This window comes from Protopterus annectens, chromosome 7.part1 (genome assembly GCF_019279795.1).
Source record: "Protopterus annectens isolate FY-2018-M chromosome 7.part1, PAN1.0, whole genome shotgun sequence".
In the NCBI taxonomy this organism is placed as follows: domain Eukaryota; kingdom Metazoa; phylum Chordata; order Ceratodontiformes; family Protopteridae; genus Protopterus; species Protopterus annectens.
The window spans coordinates 50,571,868-50,586,078 of NC_056740.1; the positions used below are offsets into that span (position 1 = coordinate 50,571,868).

At 45.0% G+C, this 14,211-nt stretch overlaps 1 protein-coding gene across 1 annotated transcript in view; it reads right to left on the reverse strand.

Annotated features, from left to right (window-relative positions):
• TPRA1 (transmembrane protein adipocyte associated 1) overlaps nt 1-14,211 on the reverse strand; it is a 1,152,100-nt gene that overhangs the window by 346,538 nt on the left and 791,351 nt on the right. The gene's annotated exons all lie outside the window — the stretch shown is intronic.

The window sequence follows — 14,211 nt, forward strand, 5'->3', positions numbered from 1 at the left end:
CCAAAGGGCAGCGCAGAGAATTGGTAATGTTTCGAGCCTGCCTTGAACCTGAGGTATCTTCTGCACTCCTGTCTGATAGGAATGTGTAGGTAAGCCTCCTTTAAATCCAATGTCACCATCCATGCATTTTTGCTCAACATTGGCAGGAGCTGCTGCAGAGTAAGCATCATGAACTTTGGTATCTCCAGGAAAGTATTTAAGACTGACAGATCCAGGATGGGTCTCCAAGTATTTTGCTTTCTGGGAACTAGAAAGAGTCTTGAATAAAAGCCTTGTCCCGTCTCTGAATTTGGAACCATTTCTATGGCCCTCATAGCCATGAGGGATCTCACCTGTTTTAATGCCTCTGCCCATTGAGTTTTTGATAGGTTTGGCCATACATTTGGTTATGGTAAGGTGTGAAAGTGGAATTTGTAACCTCTTAAAACTACATCCAGTACCCACTTGTCTTGGGTTATGCAAGTCCAATTTCGGTGAAAAAGAGAAAGTTTTCCTCCCAGAGGAGCTTCCAGGAGATAAGTTCCTGGAGCCATGCAGGGGGAGTCATTGAGCCCGTTTCCTGTAAGGTTGAGACCTATCTTCTCCACCCCTGGGGGTGGAAGCACTCCACTGTCTAGGTCTATAAGAAGTCTGTGCTTGGGCCCTCCCTCTGGGGCGCCTATATCTACCCCTCTGAGGCCTGTCCGAGCTGGGAAAGGACCAATTTTTAGCTGAACAATTTCTGCTAAATCTAGGAGGCTGAACTTGTAAGAAATCCTTAACTGTTTGCATGGATTTTGCCTTATCCTCCATTTTCTTTATAACCTCTTCGGCCTTAGACCCAAACAAAACATTATGTTGAACAGGAGCATCCAGTAACTTTGATTTCACTTGATCAGACAAATTTTGTTCCTTTAACCAAGCATGCCTTCTAATGACCGTGCCAGTGGCAGCTGCCCTGCAAGAGGCCTCCAAAGCATCAAAACCACAGTGTAAGGTATGTTTTCCCACGCGCTCAGTAGCATGCATCAAATCATGTAATTCCTTATTGTCTGCACATGCAGAAATGGTACCCAGTTTTTGTTTCATAACAGACAAAAGGTATTGCTGATATTTCAACATATGAAATTGACAATTTAAAGCCCTAATAGATAAAGTAGCAGAAATGTACACTTTTTTGCCCCATCTCTCCAAAGCTCTAGAATCCTTATCTGACGGAATAGGGTTCTTAGCAGTGGCGGCCTTAACACCCTTAGGACCCTGAGAAATGGTTTCTGGATCAGCAGTAGGATTTTTATAAAGAAACTGGTGGGAGTCAGGGACTCTGTAATATGCATCAGGCTTAGCAGTGGCCGGAGGAAAGGAGTCAGGAGTTAAATTAGACTCAGAAAAGACAAGGAGGAATAGCCAGGGGCCTGTGTTGGGGAAGAAGGAAATCCCTAAGCCTTCTCTTAGATTCAGAGTACTCCTGTCCTTCCCAGTGAAAATGTTCCCTCATGTCATGTAAAGTTTCCCCAAAAGAATAATCCTCAGGAGGAGAAGCTGAAGGAATGGACTCCTCAGCATCAGAATCCTCATAAGGAGGGAAAGTATAATCCTGTTCAGAGGAAGACACTGAAGAGATAGATGCCTGATCAGAGGATTCATAATCCAATTCTTGTCTTGGCATTTTGTCAGGAGGGGGGTGTGAACCCCTAATCATAGTTAGCAAGTCCTCCGCCATTTTAAGCATTTGTTTTTGAGATTTAGTTCCCGGATCAGAGGAGGCCTGGGCTTGAGTCTTTGTTTTAGAAGGAGTCTTTGCCTTTGCCTTTACCTGAAGCTGCATAGGCCTGAAATCCCCCTCGGAAGCCGGTACCTGCACAGCGGCTCCGGATCCATCCGAGGGAGCATTATCCGAAGGTCCTGCACCTGAAGTATTCAAAGCTCTAGTTGGCTCCTCGTGGGAGTCAGTTTCGGCAAGCTGTTCTGTAATGGCCGACGACAGGGGCTGCGAAAGCGCCTCACTGACGACGGCCGAACCAGCAGCTGGCTCTGATTGTAAACTGTCGTCTGATTTAGACCTCGGAAGCCTATCCTTATCCTTGCGCCTTTTATGAACTCCGGTAGTCAGAAGCGTGTCCGACGACATGTTATATTTAAATCGCCTCCCAAAGTAATGAAAGGCAAAATCTCATCTCCGTTTAATAGTATGTTGATTAAATCTAGCACAAAACCGACAACTAGCTATGTCGTGGTCAGGGCCTAGACAAGGAATACAGTAAGAGTGAAAATCCTTATGAGGTATTTGTTTCCCACATGAAATACAATTATTAACTTTTTCCGACATCAGTCTGGAGCAAGAAAAAAGTTTCCCCAATGGGGTACTTAGCTTTGAAAAGAAGAACGTCTTCGGTATGAAGCACCAAAAATAACAGGAGTCAGCCGACCGGCACTTGCGGACTGCTTCCACCGCACGGCAAGAAAGACTGGAGAACATGGCGTCGGCTGGGAGCTTTGTACCCCTGGCACTCTGACGTCAGGGAGGGTGAGTACACAGCCGACACCGGACCCAGACTTTGGGATACTGGCCGACCGAGGGCTGCCTACCGGCAGGAAGAACCCTACGGTGATGACTGCAACAGTGAAACACTATGAACATCCAGGCTACTCCGACCTACACCAGGGAATGATGCTAACGGTGGGAGGGGTGCATGTACCCCCTACTGGCCAGTGTGTACCCACCATAAAGCTTAGCAGGCCTGGGTCAATAAGCCACTGGCCAGCTGGTGTCCAGTTGTCCAGCACAGGTTACCTAGTATAACTGTTGAGCGAAAGCTGGATGTAAAACAAATCAACATGCCAAACTTGAACTAAGAAATGCTACACTCAGTGTAGGTTCACTAACAGGACTGAACTTGGAAGTGGATGACATGATGGTATGGTGGAGGATGAACATGTATCCAAGAGACAATGTGGAAGGGCAGTGAAACAAAGCCACTTGGCTTGGGATTCAGAGTCTACTACTCAGAAGGATGATAGGCTACATATGGTGCCAGAATTGTGGTGAGAGAGAGGCTTCAGAAGGCAGTGAGGGATTTCATCAAAATTAATGACAGACTCACAGCAATCAGACTCCAGCCTAATGATAGGACAGTATTCATAATCTCAACCTATGCCCCACAGCAGGGCTGTGATACTGAAGAGAAAGTACATTAGGACAACACTAGATAAAGCAGGGCAACAGGAATTGGTGTTGATAATGGGTGACCTAAATGCACATATTAGGACAGAAAGAACAGGATATGAGGACTGCCTGGGTGCACATGGGTGGGGTAACAGGAATAAAGAAGGAGAGGCCATTCTAGACTTCTGTCTAGCAAATGGCTTGACAGTAGCCAACACATGGTTCAGAAAGAGCAAAAGTCACAAAAATCGCATACAACAGTGGCCAACATCCAACTCTGGTAGACTTCATCCTAGAAAAGAATGGACACTGGGGTAGAATAAGTGATGTCAAAGTCATTCCCAGTGAAACAATCAACCCACAGCATAGGCCACAATCAGCTGCAATCAGTGGTCAGAGAAGGCTCTAAGGTCAACAGACACCAGGCTGAAGACCTAGAAGTTGACTGGAGAGAAAGTACAGCAGTTCAAAGAATTAATCTGGCCTCGAGCACCCCAAAAAGAGGAGGAAATAGATGGAGTTAAAGAATGGTAGCTCCTCAAAATGGGGTGTGTGAGGACTAGATTACAAACATGTGAGCATGCCATGTATGAAAATAAGGTACATAAGAAGTCCAGGAAGTCATCACAAGAAAGGAGGAGTGCACGAAAATGTGGGAGATAGAAAAGACAGACCAGGCTAGGAAGGAATACTGGTTGGCTAAGAAAGGAGTTGCAACAGCAAACGGGAGGGCATCAGAGGCACTCTACCAGATTCTGGAAAGTGACTCAGTAGGTGGAATAAAGAAACTATATCAGGTTACAAGGCAAAGACAGAAAGATAAAGAAGGTAGTCAGACACCCTTCATAAGGGATGCCAGAAATAACTTGCTCACTAGTCCACAGGACATCAAAGGCAGATGGAAGGAGTACTTCCAGCAGCTTCTGAATGAAGAAAACCCCACAGAAGCTGTACTGCCTCAGACAGCCTATGGTGAGAGAAAAGGAGAAGCCCACCCTAGAAGAAGCGAGAACAGCACCTAAGGAAAATGAATCCAGAGAAAGCAACAGGAAAAGATGAGGTCACAGCAAGTATTATAAAGATGCTGAGTGAGATGGAGGAGAAATAGCTCCTGAGGGTACTCACAGCAGTCTGGAGAGAAATGCATATCCCAGATAACTGAAGAATAAGCATACTTGTGCCAATGTACAAGAACAAAGGGGACTTCCACTACTATTGGCAGTACAGAGGTATCAAACTCCTGTTACACTGCATGGAAGTTTTGGACAGGGTGCCTGATAAACAGATACACAGAGTGGTAGAAAGTACAATGGAAGATAAGAAGCTTGGATTCAGATCACGATGCAGAACAACTGACCCGATGTTTGCAGTGAGACAGACAGTTGAGAAGAAGCTAGAGATGAGGAAAGAGTTTAATTTGGCATTCCTAGATTTGGAGGAAGCATATGACAAGGTCCAAAGAAAGCTAATTTGGGCAGTCCTATGGTGGTCTGAAGTCCCAAAAACACTGGTAAAATTACTGCAGGCTATGTACAAAGAGCCGATGACTCAAGTACAGTTTTCGGTCTAACAGAGATGCTCCCAGTGGGAATGGATGTGCATTAGGTTTCAGTTCTGAGTCCACTGCTGTTCATACTGGAGGTGGATTACATTAGCAAACAGGTCAGAGTGGACAAATCAACAAAGCTGCTGTAAGCAAACAATGTGGCATTACAGGCAAACTCTGAGGAAGAACTTCAGCAAAGGCTAGGGGAAATGGAGTGCAAAACTGAAGGCACATGGGATGGAAGTAAGTACAGATAAGACAGTGGCAATGGCAGCAAAATAGAGAAATCAAAAGCTGAGAACTGACATAGAAGGGAAGAAAGTGAAACAAGTTAACAGCTTCAAATATCAGGGAGGGATTGTTGAGGTAAAGGGAAGTCTGAATGAAGAGGTCAAAAGTAGAATCAGACGGCCAACCGGCATGGAGTGTCAAGTGCAGTGTATGACAGAAGAATGCCAAAGAAGCTGAAAAGTAAGGTGTACAACAGTGGTGCAACCAGTACTACTGTATGGTACAGAAACTTGGGCAGTAAAGGCAGAGTATATAGGAAGCTAGAAGTGAGGGAAATTAAGTGCTTGAGAATGGTAGTAGGATGCACATTGTGGACAAAGAAACAAGGACATAAGAACAGAAGCCAAAGTAGGTCCAATTACAGAAAAGATCAAGGAGAACTGATTACGGTGGTTTGGGCGCATGTGTAGAAAAGGATAAGACAATCTGGTGAAAAAGATCTGGGACAGACAGGAAGAAGGTAAGAGGAAACAAGGGCATCCAACAAAGAGGTGGATGGACTGTGTGAGAGAAGATCTGCAATGGTCAGGAGTGAGTGTCGAAGGCAGAAATGTGGCACTGAATTAAGAAAGATGGGGACAGTTAAACAGGACATGCCAACCCCTTATAAAAATGGGAAAAAGGGGGTTGATTATGATGATGAGTAAGAAAGCACCAGTGCTTAATTTTTATTCTATTACTCTACATCTTTATGACAGACTTTATTGGCACATGGTCTGAAACAGTTATTGGATGTGATGCAAAACTTTCAATTAAGCAACCATACAACTATGAAAAATAAGTTATGTACTCAACATAACGTTCCATGTGAGTTGTTCAACTCGCCTTCATTTTTACTGATGGGTTCGGAGACTATCCTCTGCTCCGACTCGGCCAAAATGCAAAAGCTCGAGATTTTCAACCAGCTCATAGCCTATCCCTATCCCATGATGCACTGGTGCTTTCATCAGATTTTGTTTGCTGCCAACTAACGCAAGGATAACTCACAAAAATTTGTAATAGTTATACCAAGACTAAACCAGACAAAGACCAACACCGCCATGAGTTGCCCAACTTCTCTATCCGTCAATAAAAAATGGAAGGGGGTTAAGGAGGGTGGGACGTAAGAATGAAGGCAAGATGAACAACTCACATGGAACGCTATGGTTTGTACATAACTTCTTTATGTGAAGTTGTTCAATCTCGCCTTCATTCTTACTGATGAGTTAGCGTCCCAAGCACCATCCTTCCCAGGTGCATCACGGGAGTATGTTCCTCAGAACAGTTGAACCAATGGAGGCCCTGTCCCTGGAAGCCTTATCCACCTTGTAATAAGTGATGAAGGTATGAGGCCTAGACCATGTGGCTGCTGCACAAATGGAATCTATTGGTAGCTTGGCCAAAAAGGCTGAAGATGTGGAGATAGCTCTAGATCAGTGGGCTTTTACTTTTTGATGTAATGGCGTGTGAACAGAACTATATGTAATGGAGATACAGTCTGATAGCCATTTTGACAAAGTACAGTTGTATACACTTACCATAAATGTAGATGTTCGAGTGTATTCACTGTTGCAGTCATTACATTTGGGTTATCTGCTTGCAGGTAGCCCTCAGTCGGCCTGATTAACAAAGTCTTGGGTCTTGCATTGTTTGCTTTCCCTTCTTCCATGACGTCAGGTCGTCAGGGGTATAAAACATGCAGCCGACGCCATTACATCAGTTTTTCTTGCCCCAGATGTCAGGTGCCCCCTAACGGGAAGCAATTAAATGTAAAAATACAATGGTATACCTCAAACAAAAAAAGAAAATACACCAAAAAGCTTTTATGCATAGTAAAGGAAAGTAGAGGTATAGCCAAAAGAAGTTAGGGGGCTGGAGGAAGGGTAACCAGGACTGCAACAGTGAATACACTCGAACATCTACATTTATGGGAAGTGTACACAACTGTACTATGTTCTTCGTGTTTCACTATTGCAGTCATTACATTTGGGTAGATTCCCAAAGCTGTGGTTGGGAGGAGGAATTTAGATAGCATTAGGACAGCTATAAGGCCCTGCAAGACTGCAGTGGCAAAGCCAGCTCTGGATTTAGAGAAAATTGGCAAAAGATAATGCTTGGTGAAAGTATGTACAGAACTCCAAGTAGCAGCTTCTAGGATGTCCCTAGTAGGGACGCCTCTGAAGAAAGGCTGTAGAGGTAGATGCAGCCCTGGTGGAGTGAGGTCTGATCCCCTGAGGGATAGGTTTTCCATGGCGCTTATAGCAGAAATGAATGCAATGGCCTATCCATTTACAAATGGCTTGTTTTGAAATAGCCTTCCCCTCTGCCCCTGCAGCAAATGCCACCAGCAGTTGTTCAGATTTCCTTTGACGTTTAGTCCTGTCCAAGTAGAATATAAGTTGTCTGTGCAGATCCAAGGAATGCAGTATCCATTCCCCTTTGTTCTGTGAACTGGGAAAGAAGGTTGGCAAATGAATGGACTGATTAAGAGCCACATTGGATACCACCTTGGTTCTGAGGGACACCCTGTCTGCATGAAAGATAGTACAGATGCTCAAGGCTCCTGAGAGCACCCCGGCACTATTAGGTTTTACCTCATATCATGCGTTCCGGCCCCAAAACCCAGACCACACCACAAAAGGAGGGGGTGTATCCATATTCATAAAGAATACCCACACCTCCAGGTTGGTGGCAACGCACGAAGCTTTGGAAACCATCCAGGTGCAACTAACCATAGGCAAAACTGCTCTACAAATTGTAGCATGCTACAGGCCACCCTCTCAAACTCAGGAACCCCACACAGCCTTCCTGAAGACACTGGAGGGTATAAATGCATCTCCAAACACCATCATATTGGGTGACTTCAACTACCCGAATATAGACTGGGAACATTACTCAAGCCCTAACTTTCTAGCCCAACGGTTCCTGGAGTTCATAAATTCAAATGCCATGGAACAGCTAGTCACTGTTCCCACGAGAGGAGAAAATATACTAGATCTCATTATCACAAACATGGGGACAAAATGCTCCACACCGTAAGTATATCCCTCATTGGTGAGATCTGATCATAAACTAATCTCACTGGAAATCCACATCCCGCCCCCACCCCAAACAAAAAAGACCACAGTGAAGAAAGTACAATTTTGTACCTACCATAAATGTAGATGTTCGAAGATCCACATTGCTGCAGTCCTTACATATGGGTAGTCCGCTGTCCTCGGTCGGCCCGAACATCAAAGTATTAGGCTGACGTCGGTCAAGGCGCTTAAGACTGACATCAGGATGTCAGGGTACAAATGCGCATGACCGACGTCATATCCTCAGTCTTTTCTTGCCCCAGATGTCAGAAGACCCTAAAAAGAAAGGCCAAAACCAAAAGACAGCAAAAAACAACCAACCACCCTTGCACTAATCATATGTACAATATATACAATATCCACAATATTCACAACCCAAACCACACAACCGCCTCTAACTACAGAGGGAAGGAGGGAGGTAAATTGGACTGCAGCAATGTGGATCTTGAACATCTACATTTATGGTAGGTACAAAACTGTACTATGTTCTTCATCTCACATTGCTGCAGTCCTTACATATGGGTAGAATCCCAAAGCAGAGGTAAGGGAGGATGGCAAAACTAGAAAGCATTAGGAGCTGCCAAAATGCCCTGTAAAATTGCAGTGGCAAAACCAGCCCTAGATTTAGAGTAAAGTGGAAGGTGGTAATGCTTAGAGAAAGTATGCACTGAACTCCAAGTAGCTGCCTCCAAAATATCTTTAGTTGCCACCCCCTTAAAAGCTGTAGAAGTGGCAGTAGCCCTAGTGGAATGAGGCCTAATCCCAGCTGGAATCTCCTTACCATGATGGGAATAACAGAAAGCAATACAAAACCCAATCCACTTAGAAATAGTTTGTTTAGAAACAGGCTTGCCCTGAGAACCCAAAGCAAATGAAACAAATAACTGCTGAGACTGTCTGAACCCTTTAGTTCTGCTCAAATAATATCGCAACTGCCTGTGTATATCCAAAGTGTGCAAAATCTTTTCCCCTTTATTTTAGGGGTTTGCATAAAAAGTAGGCAAATGAATAGTTTGGTTTAAAGCCACACTAGAAACCACTTTAGGCATAAAGGAAGGATTAGTACGCAAAGATACCCTATCCTTATGGAAAATTAAGAAAGGCTCAACCGCCATAAGGGCCTGTAATTCAGAAACCCTTCTCGCAGAGGTAATGGCCAACAAAAGCAGTCTTCCATGATAAATATTTCAACTCGGCAGTAGCTGCAGGCTCAAAAGGTTGTAGAGTGAGTTTCTCCAACATAAAATTGAGATCCCAAGCAGGAGTAGGAGCTCTACGGGGGTCTTATATTCTTTGCCCTCTAAGGAATTGCTTAAACAAAGGATGAGAAAACAATGGTGGGTCACAGTCATAGTGAGCAGAAATTGCTGCAGCATGAACCTTAATAGAGGAGAAGGACAAACCTTTGTCCAGTAACTCAGTAAGATATTGAAGAGCCACACTTAAATTAGGCTTAGAAACATCAAATTCCTTTGCTGTACTCCAAAATAAAAATCTCCTCCATTTATCTGCGTACACTTTCCTTGTACTAGGCCTTCTGGCCTCCAAAATAACATTCAAAACTTGCTGTGGAAGCTGAGACCCTCCAGGGTTTAAAACAGAATATGCCAGGCTGTTAGATGTAGAGAGTGAAGTTTGACATTGAGTAAATGACTGTTCTCCTGAGACAGCAGGTGTGGAATCGAAGGCAAAGGCCATGGAGGCTCCCGTATCAGACTTCTCAGTAATGGGTACCAGTGCTGTCGAGGCCAATCTGGAGCTATTAAAATCATCTTTGGCTTGTCCTGTCTGACCTTCAGGAGTACCTTTGGGAGGAGAGGCAGAGGTGGAAAGGCATACACATGAAGATTGCTCCAATTGAATGAGAGAGCATCCACTTTCCAAGCTGTGGGATGAAACCTTTTGTGCAAAACTTTGGCAGCTGGTAGTTTAGTGGAGAAGCGAACAGATCTATGTCTGGAGTTCCCCATAACACTGTCAATTTCTGAAATACATGAGGATCCAATTTCCACTCGTGGGGATCCATAATTTGTCTGCTCAACACATCTGCTAAGGAGTTCTGTGCTCCCGGCAGAAACCTTGCCTGAAGATTTAGCTGTAAACAGAGCAGTCTCCCACAAAATCATTGCTTGTCTGCATAGAGGATAAGAATCGTTCCCCTTGCTTGTTGATGTACCACATGACAGTTGTGTTGTCTGTTAGAACCAACACCTGCCCTGGAAGAAGTAAATCCTTGAAAGCTACTAATGCAAATTGGACTGCTAACATCTCCTTCAAGTTGATATGTAGATGTTGAAGTCTGGCAGGCCACGTGTCTTGTACCCACTTTCCATTTAGATGAGCTCCCAAGCTTTGTCTGAGGCATCTGTCATTAGAATCTGACTCGCCTCTGGCGGGTCACAGAGAGTCCCTTGTTTAGGTGACATTCCTGAGCCCACCACAAAAATTCCTTTTGAATGCAAGGTATTATCTGAATGACAGTGTCCATATCTTGGCAGTGCTGTGTCCATACATTTTTGAGATACCATTGTAGCTTCCTCATATGCAGTTTGGCATTGGGAAGCACTAGAATACAAGATGCCATGAACCCCAAGGCTTGAAGGACTGTCCTTGCAGTCAGCCTGGACTGATGAGACAATTGATGGAAGTATAGAGAAAGATTCTTTTGTTTGTCCGGGGTCAAAAAGGCCATCTGGGATGCTGTATTCAGTCTCACACCCAGAAAGCACATGTCCTGAGAGGGTACTAGACTGGATTTTATTTCGTTCACAGAATACCCCAGGCATCTTAGCACTGCTATCACATACTGTAAATGATGAAGAAGTTCGTCCTTTTCTTGGGACAGAATCAGGCAATCGTCCAAATAAGGATAGATCTGTATTCCTCTTAGCCTGAAGAAAGCTATCACTGGAGCCAGAACCTTCGTGAACACTCTGGGCGCAGTAGATAAGCCAAAGGGCAATGCAGAGAACTGATAATGAGAAGTCCCAGCCAAACGCAGATACTTCCTGCAACTGAGCCTGATAGGAACATGAAGTTAAGCCTCCTTGAGATCCAGAGTCACCATCCAGTGATCTTTGCCCAGCAGAGGTAAAAGCTGTTGTAACGTCAACATTTTGAACTTGGGAATGTCCAGATATGTGTTGAGGATAGATAAATCCAAAATTGGTCTCCACGTGTTCCCCTTCTTTGGTACTAGGAACAGGCGAGAATAAAATCCTAGGCCCACTTCTGGCAGAGGGACCGGTTGTATGGCCCCTATTTGAAGTAGCAGAGAAATTTGTTTGTGAGCCTCTAGTCTTTGCTGAGGAGGAACGTCCGGCATGCCTTTGAAAGGAGGCAAGGTATGGAAATAAAACTTGTAACCTTGGTGTATGATATCCAATACCCATCTGTCTTGGGTAATCAAACTCCAAATTTCCTTGAAGAGTGCCAACCTTCCTCCCAAAGGTGCTGCCAGGCAAGAAGGATCTGGCAGCTGAAAAGGTAGGTCATTGGGCCTGTTTACGAAAGGACTGGCCCCTGCCCTCACCCCAAGATTGTGCAGGTGAACTCCCTGTTCTAGGTCTGAAGGAACTCTGAGCTCTACCCCTACCACGTCTAGATCTACCCCTAGACTGAGAATCATAAGAAGGATACGTCCACCCCTTAGCAGGCCAATTCCTACTGAACTTCGGAGGCTGAACTTGCAAAAAATCTTTAACAGCCTGCATAGACTTAGCCTTGTCTTCCATTTTCTTCAAGACTGACTCCACAGGTGAACCAAACAACACATCAGACTGTAAAGGAGCATCCAAAATCCTTGTCTTAACATGGTCAGATAAATTCTGATCCCTCAGCCAGGCGTGCCTGCAAAGAACTGAACCAGTGGCAGCCACCCTAGACGAGGCCTGTACAGCATCAAAACCACATTGTAAAGAATGCTTACCCACTTGTTCAGAGACATGCACCAAATCTTGCAATTCTTTACACTCAATGCCTTCCGCCAGAGCATCTACCTTAGACTTTAATTGAGAAAGAAGATAGTTTTGATATTTCAACATGTGAAACTGGCAATTCAAAGCCCTCATAGCTAAGGTGGAAGAAGTATAGACTTTCTTTCCCCATCTATCCAAAGCTCTGGCCTCTTTATCTGGAGGAACCGGATTTTTTTACAACAGAGGCCTTGACACCCTTAGGTCCCTGACTAACAGTTTCTGGGTCCGCCCTAGGACTCTTATAAAGATATTTATGAGCCTCAGGCACCCTGTAATACCTATCCGGTTTAACAGGAGCAGGAGGCAAAGAATCAGGATTAAGTGAAGCCTCTGCAAACACATCTTCCACAACATCCAGAACAGGTGGTATAGCCAAGGGCCTATGCTGGGGCAAAAGCAAAAATTCCCTAAGCCTTTTCCTGGAATCAGAGAAGTCCTGACCTTCCCACTTAAAATGCTCCCTCATGGAATGAAGAGTCTCTGAAAAAGAGAAATCCTCTGGAGGAGAAGCAGAAGGAGTCGAATCATCTGCATCAGAATCAGAATAAGGAGAGTACTCCTGCAAGTCTTCAGCCGAAGACTCTGAAACATCCGAAGCCTGCTCAAAACTCCCCAACTCTGGCTCCACCCTAGGCCTCTTATCAGGAGGGGGTAAAGAACCTCTAATCAAAGTTATTAAATCTTCTGCCATTTTAAGCATGTGCTTCTTGGGCACAGACCCTGCTGAACTAGGAGTGACACCAACAGAAGCTAAACCTGGCCTGCCTCTGGGAGAAGCCTTGGAAACAGAAGGAGAGGGCCTAACCACCCTAGGAAGGGAGGGGAGTACAGTAACCTGAGAAGCCCCTTCAGCCTGGGCTGCCTCCTGAGAGGCCACATCCTGCAATATCAAAGTCTCCCCCTGGGACTCCAGAGAAGCCTCCGTCGGAACCACCGGTTCCACTGATGCCTCTAAAGAACCGGCGTCGATGCGGACGACTCTTCTTGCCTGGGTTTAGCTGCTTTGTCTTTGCGCTTCTTCGAAGAAGCGGGCGCCGGAGAATCCGACAGCATATTATAATTGCACCGCTTCCCAAAGACCAGCCTAGCACAATCTAACCTTCGCTTAATAGTGCGCTTATTGAACCTAGCACAAAAGCGACACCCAACAACGTCGTGCTCAGGCCCCAAACAAGGAATACACAAAGAATGATAATCCCTATGCGGTATTTGCTTCCCACAAGAAATATAGTTATTCACTTTTTCTGACATCCGGTAAACCACTGAGGCAAGAAAAAACTAAAATATTCCCCAACGGGGTACTTAGCCAACTTTGACTCGGTCTGAAACTCCGAATTCGAAAAATTCCAGAACGCGGAACGGCACTTGCAACGCTGCTTCTGCATCGGACCATGCGGCAAAAAAGACTGAGGATATGACGTCGGTCATGCGCATTTGTACCCTGACGTCCTGATGTCAGTCTTAAGCGCCTTGACCGACGTCAGCCTAATACTTTGATATTCGGGCCGACCGAGGACAGCGGACTACCCATATGTAAGGACTGCAGCAATGTGAGATGAAGAACATCTTCTCTAAAGCAAACTTCACACTACTCAAGACTGGTGTGGTATCCTTCAAGGCCCCTGAGCCAGTGGAATCCACAACCCAAGCTGCGGAAGCCCTTACAAATGCCTTCTATGAACACCTCCAGGACTGCATGGATCAGGCAATCCCAAATAAAACCAAGACTCTTTCCACAAAGGGCAAACGTCCAGTCTGGTGGACCCCAGCCATTAACAAACTTTACAATAAGAGGAGAAAGCTATTACATGATGGAACAAAATCCATAAAAGGGAAGTCAACCCTGATCATTATTAGTAAAAAAATACGAGCACTCATAAAATCAACTAAGGCCAATTTCGAGAGAAAAATTGCCATGGATTCAAAGGACAATCATAAGTCCTTTTTCAGCTATGTTAGGAACCTGGGTGGAAACTCCCAGACATGCTCAGAATTAGTCCAAAATGATACAAAAATCACTGAACCCACAGACATTGCCAACATACTGGCAGACAGGTTCAGTGCAAACTTCACCCCCCTCTCCCCCCCTAAAGGAGAGATAACTATCCCAGCGGAGTGTAGCCTCCCAGACATCTCAAATGCGCAGGTGAAAGCTGCTCTCTCTAAAGCTAAAAACACAGCATCAATGGGACCGGA